This window comes from Carcharodon carcharias, chromosome 11, assembly GCF_017639515.1.
Source record: "Carcharodon carcharias isolate sCarCar2 chromosome 11, sCarCar2.pri, whole genome shotgun sequence".
In the NCBI taxonomy this organism is placed as follows: domain Eukaryota; kingdom Metazoa; phylum Chordata; class Chondrichthyes; order Lamniformes; family Lamnidae; genus Carcharodon; species Carcharodon carcharias.
Window position 1 is genome coordinate 11,706,177 of NC_054477.1, and position 12,304 is coordinate 11,718,480.

Sequence of the window (12,304 nt, forward strand, 5' to 3'; positions counted from 1 at the left end):
ATTTGCCTTCGATCTGGTTTAATTGGATTATAACCCGTTCGCGCAAAGGATTAACACGCGCCTGTCCTGCAGCAAAATTCCTTTCTTTCCGTTCGTTTAATCTTTTTATTCAGTTCGTTTTTTTACCCCCCCCCCCCCCCCTCTCTCTCTATATCTGATCTTTCATTCCCTCCTCCCCACCAAGTCGTTCACTCCCCACCTCTCGTTCGCTTCCTTATCTTTGTAAGCCGAGGCCGGGATTGCTACAATCGGCCGGCTCGTTGGTCTAGGGGTATGATTCTCGCTTAGGGTGCGAGAGGTCCCGGGTTCAAATCCCGGACGAGCCCTCGTTTTTATCTTTGTTTTTGGTGTATGAATTCTCAGCTTGTTTGAAAGAGGAAACTGGAATTTTAGTTTAGAAAACACACCTTAAAAAAAACACAGAGAAAACATTTTAATTAATCACATTGTTCGTTTGAAATTAAAAGGAAGAGCTCTCTGTCTGGGGGGTTTTGAAGCCTGGAGCTCGTAAAATGCAAATCATACATCTAAACCAGAAAAGTAACAAGGAAATAAAAACAAAAACACTGCGGGTGCTGGAAATCCAAAACAAAAACAGAATTACCTGGAAAAACTCAGCAGGTCTGGCAGCATCAGCGGAGAAGAAAAGAGTTGACGTTTCGAGTCCTCAATAATTCAGTTCTGCTGAAGGGTCATGAGGACTCGAAACGACAACTCTTTTCTTCTCCGCCGATGCTGCCAGACCTGCTGAGTTTTTCCAGGTAATTCTGTTTTTGTAAAGTAACAAGGAAAGTTGGGCTAATCTGTGCCAGACAGAGAGAGAGAGAGACTGGGCGCAGCCCTGAGTGGTCACTCGATACAGGGTTACTGTGTCTTGTAACTTTGTGTCCAGGGCAAGGCCTGGAGTTCTCTGGCCCCTGTCCCTCGCCCACCCGCCCTGTCTGTCTGTGTCGAGTTACGGCCCTGATTTTGCTCCGAGTTGCCCCCGGCCAATTGTCTCACTGGCACTGGGGGCAAGTGGGAAGGGGCAAGAAAGGTGGGGGTGGGGTTGTGGTTGGGGGAGGCGGGTCCAAGGAGAGAAGGATCAAATGAAGAGTTCTTTCCCATCCTTGGACAGGACGTGAGCGTCGTTGGCAAGACCAACGTTTCCTGCTCATCCCTGGTTGCCCTTGAGAAGGCCTTCCTGAGCCGCTGCAGTCCGCGTGGTGTAGGTACACCCACAGTGCTGTTAGGGAGGCAAAAGAGCTGAGAAGAAACATAGAAAACAGAAGCAGGCGTAGGTCACTCGGCCCTTTGAGCCATTCAATATGACCAATATGGCTCTATCTCAACGCCATACCCCTTGACACCTTTAGAGTCTAGAAATCTACCTATTTCCATTTTAAATATATTCAGTGACTTGGCCTCCAAAGCCCTCTGTGGTAGAGAATTCCACAGGTTCACCAGCCTCTGAGTGAAGAAGTTTCTCCTCATCTCAGTCCTAAATGGCCTACCCCATATTCTGAGAACTGACCTCTTTCTGTGCCGTAAACTTTCTATGATTCTATAAGAACGGGGGGAAGAAAGAGGAATTACAACATCAACGATTTAAATATTTATATGGTGATACAAACACACAAAAAAACATGCAAATTAGGAGTAGGCCATTCAGCCCCTCAAGCTCGCTCTGCCGTTCAACAAGATCATGGCTAATCTGATTTCAATAAAATTATAGAGGTCTTGTGATGCAGTGGGTAGCATCCCTACCTCTGGGTGAGAAGCTCCAGGTACAAGTCCTACTTCAGGACTTGATGACTGTGGAAGGTGTGTTCATAACATGACCAATTAGGTTGATGATCAGCCTCTGAACCCTTCCAATACACCTGATGGCAAGTGGTAAGAGTGGGGGAGTTTTCTGGTCAGCTATGCTGCAGGAGGCAGTAGCAAACCAATGTAATACTTGCCAAGCATGATCATGGACCAATCCAATGGAAGTCCTTGGTTGCTGATGGGCAAGATACTGGAGGGGGATAACTATAATAAAAGCAAAATGCTAGCAATCTGAAATCATTTCATGTCTTAAAGAACACGAGATCCTTCCTTCCCTTTGACTTGACTGACCTCTTCGTCTAATCCCACCCCCTTGGCATGTATTCTCTATACTTTCTGACCAGTTCCATAGAAAAGTCATATTCCACTGGAAATGTTAACTCTGTTTCTCTGACCCACAAGTGCTGCCAGACTTGTGGAGTTTTTCCAGCATTTCCTGTTTATATTTCTATAGCACCTTTAATGTAATGAAAGACGCTTCACAGGAACATTATAAAACAACTTATGATACCAAACCCCATAATAAGGGGATATTGGGCCAGGTGACCAAAAGATTTAAGGACTGTCTAACAAGAGGAGAGAGCGGTGGAGAGGTTTAGGGAGGGTTTTCCAGAGCCTGGGGCCCAGGCAGCTGAAGACGTGGCTGCCAATGGTGGAGAAATTAAAATCAGAGATGCTCAAGAGGCCAGAATTAGAGGCCGGCAGTGGGACTGGGCTATGTTACAGAGATAGGCAGCAGTGAGACCATGGAGGGATTTGAAAACAGGGATGAGAATTTTAAAATCAAGACATTGCTTGGCTGGGAGCCAATCTAGGTCAGCGAGCACAGGGGAGATAGGGGAACGGGACTTGCTGTGAAATAGGCATGGGTAGCGGAGTTTTGGATGACCTCAAGTTTACGCCGGTTAAATTGTGAGGTTCCTGCCAGGAGGGAGTTGGAATAATTGCCCTTGAGAAGGTGGTGGTGAGCTGCCTTCTTGAACTGCTGCAGTCCATGTGGTGTAGGTACACCCATAGTGCTGTTAGGGAGGGAGTTCCAGGATTTTGACTCAGCGACAGTGAAGGAAGGGCGATATATTTCCAAGTCAGGATGGTGGGTGACTTGGAGGAGAACTTGCAGGTGGTGGTGTTCCCATCTATTTGCTGCTCTTGTCCTTCTGGGTGGTAGTGGTCGTGGGTTTGGAAGGTGCTATCTAAGAAACCTTGGTGAATTGCTGCAGTGCATCTTGTAGATGGTACACACTGCTACCACTTTGCGTCAATGGTAGAGGTATTGAATGTTGAAGGTGGTGGATGGGGTGCCAAGCAAGCTGGCTGCTTTGTCCTGGATGGTGTTGAGCTTCTTGAGTGTTGTTGGAGCTGCACTCATCCAGGCAAGTGGAGAGTATTCCATCACACTCCTGACTTGTGCCTTGTAGATGGTGGACAAGCTTTGGAGAGTCAGGAGGTGAGTTACTTGCTGCAGAATTCCAAGTCTCTGACCTGGTCTTGTAGCCACGGTATTTATATGGCTGGTTCAGTTCAGTTTCTGGTCAATGGTAATCCCCAGAATGATGATAGTGGGGGATTCAGCAATGGTAATGCCAAGGGGAGATGATTTAGATTTTCTCTTGTTAGAGACGGTCATTGCCTGGCACTTGTGTGGCATGAATGTTACTTGCCACTTATCAGCCCAAGCCTGAATGTTGTCCAGATATTGCTGCATATGGACATGGACTGCTTCAGTATCTGAAGAGTCATGAATGATGTTGAACATTGTGCAATCATCAGCGAGCATCCCCACTTCTGATATTATGATGGAGGGAAAGTCATTGATGAAGCAGCTGAAGATGGTTGGGCCTAGGACACTAACCTGAGGAACACCTACAGTGATGTCCTGGAGCTGATATGATGGACCACCAACAACCACAACCACCTTTCTTTGTGCTAATTCGCCAACCAGCAGAGAGTTTCCCCCCTGATTCCCATTGCTCCAGTTTTGCTAGGGTTCTTGATGTCATTCTCGGTTAAATGCTGCCTTGCTGTCAAAGGCAGTCACTCTCGCCTCACCTCTTGAGGTCAGCTCTTTTGTCCATGTTCGAACCAATGCTCTAGTGAGGTGAGGAGCTGCTTGGCCCTGGCAGAACCCAAACTGAGCATCATTGAGCAGGTTATTTCTGAGCAGGTGCCACTTGACGACCCCTCCCATTACCTTGCTGCAGTGAGCGTGCTACCCACTGAGAAATTGCTGACAATTAAAATGTTAAAATGCATCATCAGCACACGTTCAAACCCATGACCTCTACCACCTAGAAGGACAAGGGCAGCAGATACATGGGAACACCACCACCCGGAAATTCCCCTCCAAGTCACCTACCATCCTGACTTGGAAATATATCGCCGTTCCTTCACTGCCTCTGGGTCAAAATCCTGGAACTCCCTCCCTAACAGCAATCTGGGTGTACCTACACCACATGGACTGCAGCGGTTCAAGAAGGCAGCTCACCGCCACCTTCTCAAGGGCATCTAGGGATAGGCAATAAATGCTGGTCTTGCTAGTGATGCCCCCATCCCACAAATACAAAAATACATGGGCAATATGGCCAAATTAAATATCTCAGCTAGTCTGTACTGGAGGGAAATAGTACATCCCATGGTGCAGTCGGTTTGCAGGGAGTCCCAGGCTACATTATCCACAACTAAGGCTGCCAACTGTGATTAAATGTGTTCCTGGAGGTTTCCTCACATGAATTGTCCCCACGCTCCAGCCATTAGTTGGCCAACACATACATCCAGTGATGTACTGCCTCCCTACGCCAACTGGAGAGCAAAAAGACTCATCACTCAGTTGGATGATACTTGACTGTCAGCCAAACAGCCTTTTCCCCCCATTTTCAATATTTTTATATCTGGTAAAGAAAAATATCCAAAACAAATTTTTTAAAAAATCTTTTTCAATGTCCTGATGATTTTTTTCCAGGGTTGCATACAGCAGTGTCTTGGAGATTGATCTTCAACTCCTGGTGACTCCAGGCCAATCCTGGAAGGTTGGCAACCCTAGCCACAACTAAATCTGGGGGAATTGTGCACTAGCTCACTGCCTCCGAGACCCCAGGCTATCAGACAAGATGATGTGGCCATCAGTTTGCGAACAGCAATCTCCCATGTTAAATGCACTAAGATAAATGCACGTCATTGTACTGCTACAGGGTTTTAAATAAAAAGAATAAAAATCACCCAAAATGAATAGAATCCAATAGAATAGGCCGGACTAACCTGTCTGGATGGAGAGAATCACAGCTCTGCTCACAGGTGAAGCACCGATGGCAATGACATGCTGGATGGTAACATAATTCCCCTTTCAAAGAAATGAAAAGTTTTGGCATTCAAATACATAAAGTCTTTTGTCAAATTTTCTTTATGTTTATTGCCATTGTCCAATTTTTGAGCATCAGAAAGTGCAATTATTACAAGGTGGGACCCCTTTTGTCGTTTCCTGGCTATTCAGGGTGAAACACCTGATAGCAGTGAGAAAGCTATATTATGTATTAATTGCATTGTCGCTTTTAACCTCACTCTGGTTGTAATGTCAATGTTTACATTGCAGCCCCGTTGAGATGGCTCTGATCAGGTTTCTCGGAAGTGAATGTTCGAATTCGCTGTCTCTGATTTGTCACACTGCTCGTCCGACAGTCGGCAGAAATGTCCTCCAACTAAATATTGGGAAGACCAAAGCCATTGTCTTCAGTCACAGCCATAAACTCTGTTCCCCATCCTTCACCTTGGCATGTTTGAGGCTGAGCCAGACTGTCTGCAGCCTCATGGCCCTAGGAATTGTGGTATTTGATCTTGACATAAATTTCTGACCACTTAGCACTCCGTCATCAAGAATGCCTTCTCCCTTCTCCATACACCTCCAAACTCTGCTCTAGCACAGGCCCAACTGCACTAAAACTTGATCCCTGCCTCTGCTGCTTCTGGACTTGTCTATTCCAACATATCCTGACCAGTTCCCCACATTCTCCCCTCCGTGAATATGAGGTCATCCAAAACTCTGCCGCCAGTAACCTAATATGTCTGAGTATTGCTGAAAAAGGAGACATGCTCTCAAAGCTTTTCATCTTACACCCATCATGACAGATGCAAGAATACTAAATTTCAAAGGGAGCAGCAATTTACACTGCAAGAGAAAAGTGTGCTGATTGGCTGGCAAGTCAACTCTGATTGGCCGAGGCATTACCATGGAGCGTGCACCAGGGAAGTATTGCCCCCAATGCTTTTGTTTAATTCAGAAAAGATACAGTGCCTGGATATGTTCCTTCTGCCTACAGAAGGCAGGTCCCTAGATAGGAAGCATAAGTGAGTATGACTGATAATCTTAAATTGGTTGTTAGTGTAATTCTTAGCACACTCAGGGTTGTTCAGCATGTGCTGTCCAATTGTGGAATCAATAGACATTAGGACAATAGAACCATAGAAAAGTTACAGCACAGAAAGAGGCCATTCAGTCCATTGTGTCTGCACCAGCCAAAAAAGAAAAAAATAAAAGAAACTAGAAGCTCATTATAATCCCACTTTCCAGCACCTGGTCCATAGCCTTGCAGGTTACAGCACTTCAGATGCAGATTCAGGTACCTTTTAAATTAGTTCAGTGTTTCAGCCTCAACTACCAATTTAGGCAGTGAATTCCAGATGCCCACCAAAAAAGTTTTTCCTCATGTCCCCTCTAATCCTTCTACCAATTACCTTAAATCAGTGCCCCCGGCACTTGGCCCCTCAGCTAGGGAACACGGGTCTTCCCTTTCTACCCTATCCAGGCCCCTCATAATTTTGTACACCTCAATTAGCTCACCCCTCAGCCTCCTCTGCTCTAAGGTAAATAACCCCAGCCTATCCAATCTGCAATTTTCAAGCCCTGGCAACATTCTTGTAAATCTCCTCTGCAATCTCCCCAGAGAAATTATGTCCTCCCTGTGGTGTGGCTATCAGAACTTACACAAAATTCTAGCTGTGACCTAACCAGCCTTTTATACAGTTCCAGCATTATATCCCTACTTTTGTATTCAATACCTTGCCCTTTAAAGGAAAGCATTCCATATGTTTTCTTAACCACCTTATTCTCCTGTCCTGCCACCTTCAGGGATCCGTGGACATGTACTCCAAGGTCTCTCACTTCCTCAACCCTTCTCAATGTCCTCCTGTTTATTGAGTATTCGCTACCTTTGTTTTCCCTCCCCAAATGCATTACCTCACACTTTTACGGGTTGAATTCCATTTGCCACTTTTCCACCCACTCAACCAAACCATTGATATCATTCTGGAGATGACAGCTATCCTCTTCACTATCAACTACATGTCCAATCTTTGTGTCGTCTGCAAATTTCCCAATCATATCTCTTACATTTAAGTCTAAATCATTAATATATACAACAAACAGCAAGGGCCCCAACAATGAGCCCCGTGGAACACCACTGGAAACCACTTTCCACTCGCAAAAACATCCTTCAAGCATTACCCTTTGTTTCCTGTCGCTGAGCCAATTTTGGATCCAACTCGTCACCTTCCCCTGTATACCATGAGATCTCACTTTCCTGACCAGTCTGCCATGTGGGACCTTGTCAAATGCTTGACTGAAATTCACGTAGACAACATCCACTGCACTATCCTCATCAATTCTCCTTGCTACTTTCTCAAAAAATTCTATTAAGTTAGAACGATACGGCCTTCCCTAAACAAAACCTGGTCAATCTGTGCCTTCCTAATGGACAGTTTATGTCTCTCAGAATTGTTTCCAATAATTTACCCACCACTGAAGTCTGATTGACCAGTCTATAATTTTCTGGCCTATCCCTTGCACCCTTTTTAAATAATAGTACAACATTCACAGACCTCCAACCCTTTGGTACTTCATCTGTATCTAGTGAGGATTGGAAAATGATCCTCAGAACATCCACTTTCCTCCGGCTTCCTTTAACAGCCTGGGATACAATCCATCTGGCCCTCTAGGACTTCCTCTTTCATTACGCTTAATATATCTAATATTTCACACTCCTCTTCTTTAACTAGAATGTCTGCATCATCCCTCTCCCTAGTGAAGACAAAGTACTCATTGAGAACCCTACCCACGTCTTCACCGTCAACCCACAAGTTACCATGTACATATCTGATAGGTCCCACCCTATCAGGTTCCGAGTTTTGCAAGCACAGGCTGGTTGAATATGGTCAGTACTCTGCCTGTTGTGAACAGCCGAAGGGACGTGCTGTTTGATATGATCCGTGCCACTCATTGGGATGTGCGGCCTATGTACCTGGCATCACACTGGCACTGAAGCTCATGTACCACATTACTCATTTGTGTGATGGGCAGAACGACTTTTTGGCTTGACGGGAGCATCCTGATAGTGGAAAATACCACTTGCTGTTTCCACTGCATAGTAGCAGCATGAAACAGCTAACTGCACCTGTTGCTCAAATTTACCCTTCCAGGGCAATTGAGGTAGACTGGGCACTTTTCAGGACTGAAAGTGACGGCCTTAGGCCCGTTCATGAGTTTGCGTGATATACAGTGCGAAATGAACGTAGCCGTTCTCCAGCAAGATAACTTCGATGTGCCCTATTTTGGTGCCAAGCTTGCACAGTGAGCAAATATGGCTCGGGCCTTATTTACAAGAATATCTTGTCATCATTCCTCCTTCCCCATTGCCACCAAAAAATAAATTACCTAATCAATTATCTCAACTGATGTTCGTGGGGCCCTTTGTGAGGTCTCCCACAAACTGTCTGTCACACCTGCCTAACTAATAGCGACTACACCTAAAAACTGGTACAGTTGATGTGACATGCTTGGGGAGAAAGTGATAAGGTGCTGTGCATCAACACAAGTTCCTTCTCCAGAGAAACAGCCCAATATTTTTTCCAAAGTTGCAGAGAATACAACTGGATTTTGAGCAAGGACAAGGGTACGTGTACAGCATAGCGGCTATGTTTCAGACACCTGGATGAATGATCCCAAGGCATGAGTTTATATCCTGTCACAGCAGTGGGGCAAATGTAGTAACTCTGAAATAAAAATAAATTATCAATTACAGCGGCAATGAAACTACCAGAATATTGTATATTCCCATCTAGTCTTCATTAGGGAAGAAAATCTGTCATTTTCACACAGTCTGGTCCACTTGTGACTCCAGACCCACAACAATGACTCTTAAATGAGTCTAGCAAGCCACTTGGTTGTTCTCAAGAACGTAGTTCAGAATCACCTTCACGAGGGCAATTAAGGATGGGCAATAAATGCTGGCCTTACCCAGGGACACCCAATCTGTGAATGAATAAAAATTTGAAGACTTGCCATGTGGGTGGGTGGTGGAGAAATAAGCAATGACAGGAGAACACATTTGCAAATAATGAGAGAATGTAGCCAGGGGTTTCGACAAGGAAAGTACAAAGTTCAGAAGCCCTTACCATTGCCAACATTCTCAAAGCCACTGAAGGCATTGGGCTGGTATGAAGAAGATAAAGGCAGAGTCTCTCAGCTTTGCAGACTAATCTCTTGGTGTGTGGTTACGTAAGTGCAACGTTCCCTTGTTCCCTGATTGTTTATTCATTATTTGCTCTTTGAAGTGGTTATTATATTACAAAGAGCGAGATTTCCACCAAGAAGTGCCCATTAAAGTGATAGCCAATCTTGTTTATAGATTTGTTTAGATTTGACGCAGTGGTGATCAAAGAATTAAATCGAGCACTCCAGCAGACAGAATTTTTTTTAAACAGGAAAGTTGATTAATTAACCCTTTACTACAGCCAGAGAATACAACGAAACTGTGTTCAAAGAATCATAGCATCTTACAGCACAGAAGGAAGCTATTCAGCCCAACGTGTCTATGCTTGTTCTATGAAGGAGCTGTCATTGAGCCACCTTCATCAACCCTCTCTGTTACTTCATCAAAAAACTGCCACTGATCCAGTGCTTCTATGATATGGAAAACAGATAACTAAAAAGTCTTCACATTGGAAGAAGGATGGAAATGTGCAGAATATGTTGGTAGAAACCTAGGCACAAACAAAGAGATAGAATTTTAATTAAATAGGGAAATAGGAACAGAAAATCATTCGGTCCCTCTAGTCTCTTCTGTCATTCAATATGATCATGGTTAATCTATTTCAACTCGAATTTCTGGTGGTGTTCTTGATATTCTTTATACCATATTCCTTGATTCCATTAACGTCCAGAATTCTACCAATCATTCTACCAATCATATGTCAATAGCTGATCATCCACAGCCGGCTGTGTAAAATATTCCAAAGATTCACAGCCCTCCAAGTGAAGAAATTTCTCCCCTTTTTTTAGAGGTAGGGAGAGAGTCTAAGGAAAAGGGCAGTGACACCATGGATGTAGTAATGACCTCCAATTGTCAACTGGTAGTGAATAATCCCTGAAGCTTGACACCGTCCAGGACAATACAGCCAGCTTGATTGGCCCCTCATCCACCACCTTCAACATTCGTTTTCTCCACCACAGACGCACAGTAGCAGCAGTGTGTACCATCTACAAGATGCACTGCAGGAATTCACCAAGACTCCTTAGACAGCATCTTCCAATGCCACCTACCATCTGGAAGGACAAGGGCAGCAGACACATGGGAACACCACCACCAGCAAGTTCCCCACCAAGTCACTCACCATCCTGACTTGGAAATATATCGCCGTTCCTTCACTGTCGCTGGGTCAAAATCCTGGAACCCCCCTCCCTAACAGCACTGTGGGTGTACCCACACCACATGGACTGCAGCAGTTCAAGAAGGCAGCTCACCACCACCTTCTCAAGGGCAATTAGGGATGGGCAATAAATGCTGGTCTAGCCAGCGAAGCCCACATTCCGCAAATGAATAAAAAAAATTCCAGACGTAGGGAGAGAGGTGGGGTGTCAGGTTGATACAGGTTTCCCTGCTCTGGGCAGGCTGGTACAAGGATTGGCAAAGATTTGAAAATAAGGGCGGCCATTTCAAAATCAGGTTGTCAGGTACAGGAAGCCAGAATCATTTGTGAGGACAGAGGGAAGGGAATGTGAAGTAAATGAAGTAAAATGTGAAGTGCAGTCGCTGTTGCAATGTGGAAGCACAGAGACCAATTTGCTCACAGAAAGCTCCCACAAAGAGCAATGTGATAACGACCACGTCATGCCTTTTAATGATGTTCATCGAGGGATAAATATTGGCCAAGATACTGGAGAGAACCCCTCTGCTTTTCTTGGAAATGGTGCTTGTGCAATCTTCCAAGTCCACCCGAAAAGTCAGATGCGGCCTCGATTTAAGGTTGTGTTGGAAAGATGGCACCTCTGACAGCGCAGCACTCCCACCGAGTCTTCTCTTTGCTTTCAGTAGCAGAGATCTGGAGATGGGCTGGAGGGTTTGGAAGTTGTTGCTGGGGATAAGACCATAAGACCATAAGACATAGGAGCAGAAATAAGGCCATTCAGCCCGAGTCTGCTCCACCATTCAATCATGGCTGATAAGTTTCTCAACCCCCTTTTCCCCGTAACCTTTGATCCCCTTACCAATCAAGAACCAATCCACCTCGGTCTTAAATACACTCAATGACCTGGCCTCCACAGCCTTCTGTGGCAATGAATTCCATAGATTCACCACTCTCTGGCTAAAGAAGTTTCTCCTCATCTCTGTTCTAAAATGTCTTCTCTTTACTCTGAGGCTGTGCCCTCAGGTCCTAGTCTCTTCTACTAATGGAAGCATCTTCCCCATGTCCACTCTATCCAGGCCTTTCAGTATTCTGTAAGTTTCAATCAGATCCCCCCTCATCCTTCTAAACTCCATCGAGTAAAGACCCAGAGTCCTCAAACGTTCCTCATATGTTAAGCCTTTCATTCCTGGGATCGTTCTCGTGAACCTCCTCTGGACCCTCTCCAGGGCCAGCACATCCTTCCTGAAATACGGGGCCCAAAATTCCTCACAATATTCTAAATGTATCTGACCAGAGCCTTATAAAGCCTCAGCAGCATATCTCTGCTTTTATATTCTAGTCCTCTCGAAATAAATGCCAACATTGCATTTGCCTTCCTAACCACTGACTCAACCTGCAAGTTAACTTTAGGAGAATCCTGGACTAGGACTCCCAAGTCCCTTTGCACTCCAGATTTCTGAATTCTCTCCCCATTTAGAAAATAGTCTATGCCTCTATTCTTCCGACCAAAGTGCATGACCTCACACTTCCCCACGTTGTATTCCGTGTGCCACTTCTTTGCCCATTCTCCTAACCTGTCTAAATCCTTCTGCAGCCTCCCCGCCTCCTCAATACTACCTGTCCCTCCATCTATCTTTGTATCACCTGCAAACTTAGCCAGGATGCCCTCAGTTCCTTCATCTAGATCATTAATGTATAAAGTGAAAAGTTGTGATCCCAACACTGACCCCTGCGGAACTGCACTAGTCACCGGCCGCCATCCTGAGAAGGACCCCCTTATCCCCACTCTCAGCTTCCTGCCAGACAGCCGATCTTCTATCCA

General features: G+C 45.2%; 1 non-coding gene across 1 annotated transcript; it reads left to right on the top strand.

Moving 5' to 3' along the window:
- The first annotated feature begins 254 nt into the window (after positions 1-254).
- On the top strand, positions 255-326 carry trnap-agg. Its single transcript has one exon. It is a non-coding gene; the product is annotated as a tRNA-Pro (tRNA).
- The last annotated feature ends 11,978 nt before the right edge of the window (positions 327-12,304 follow it).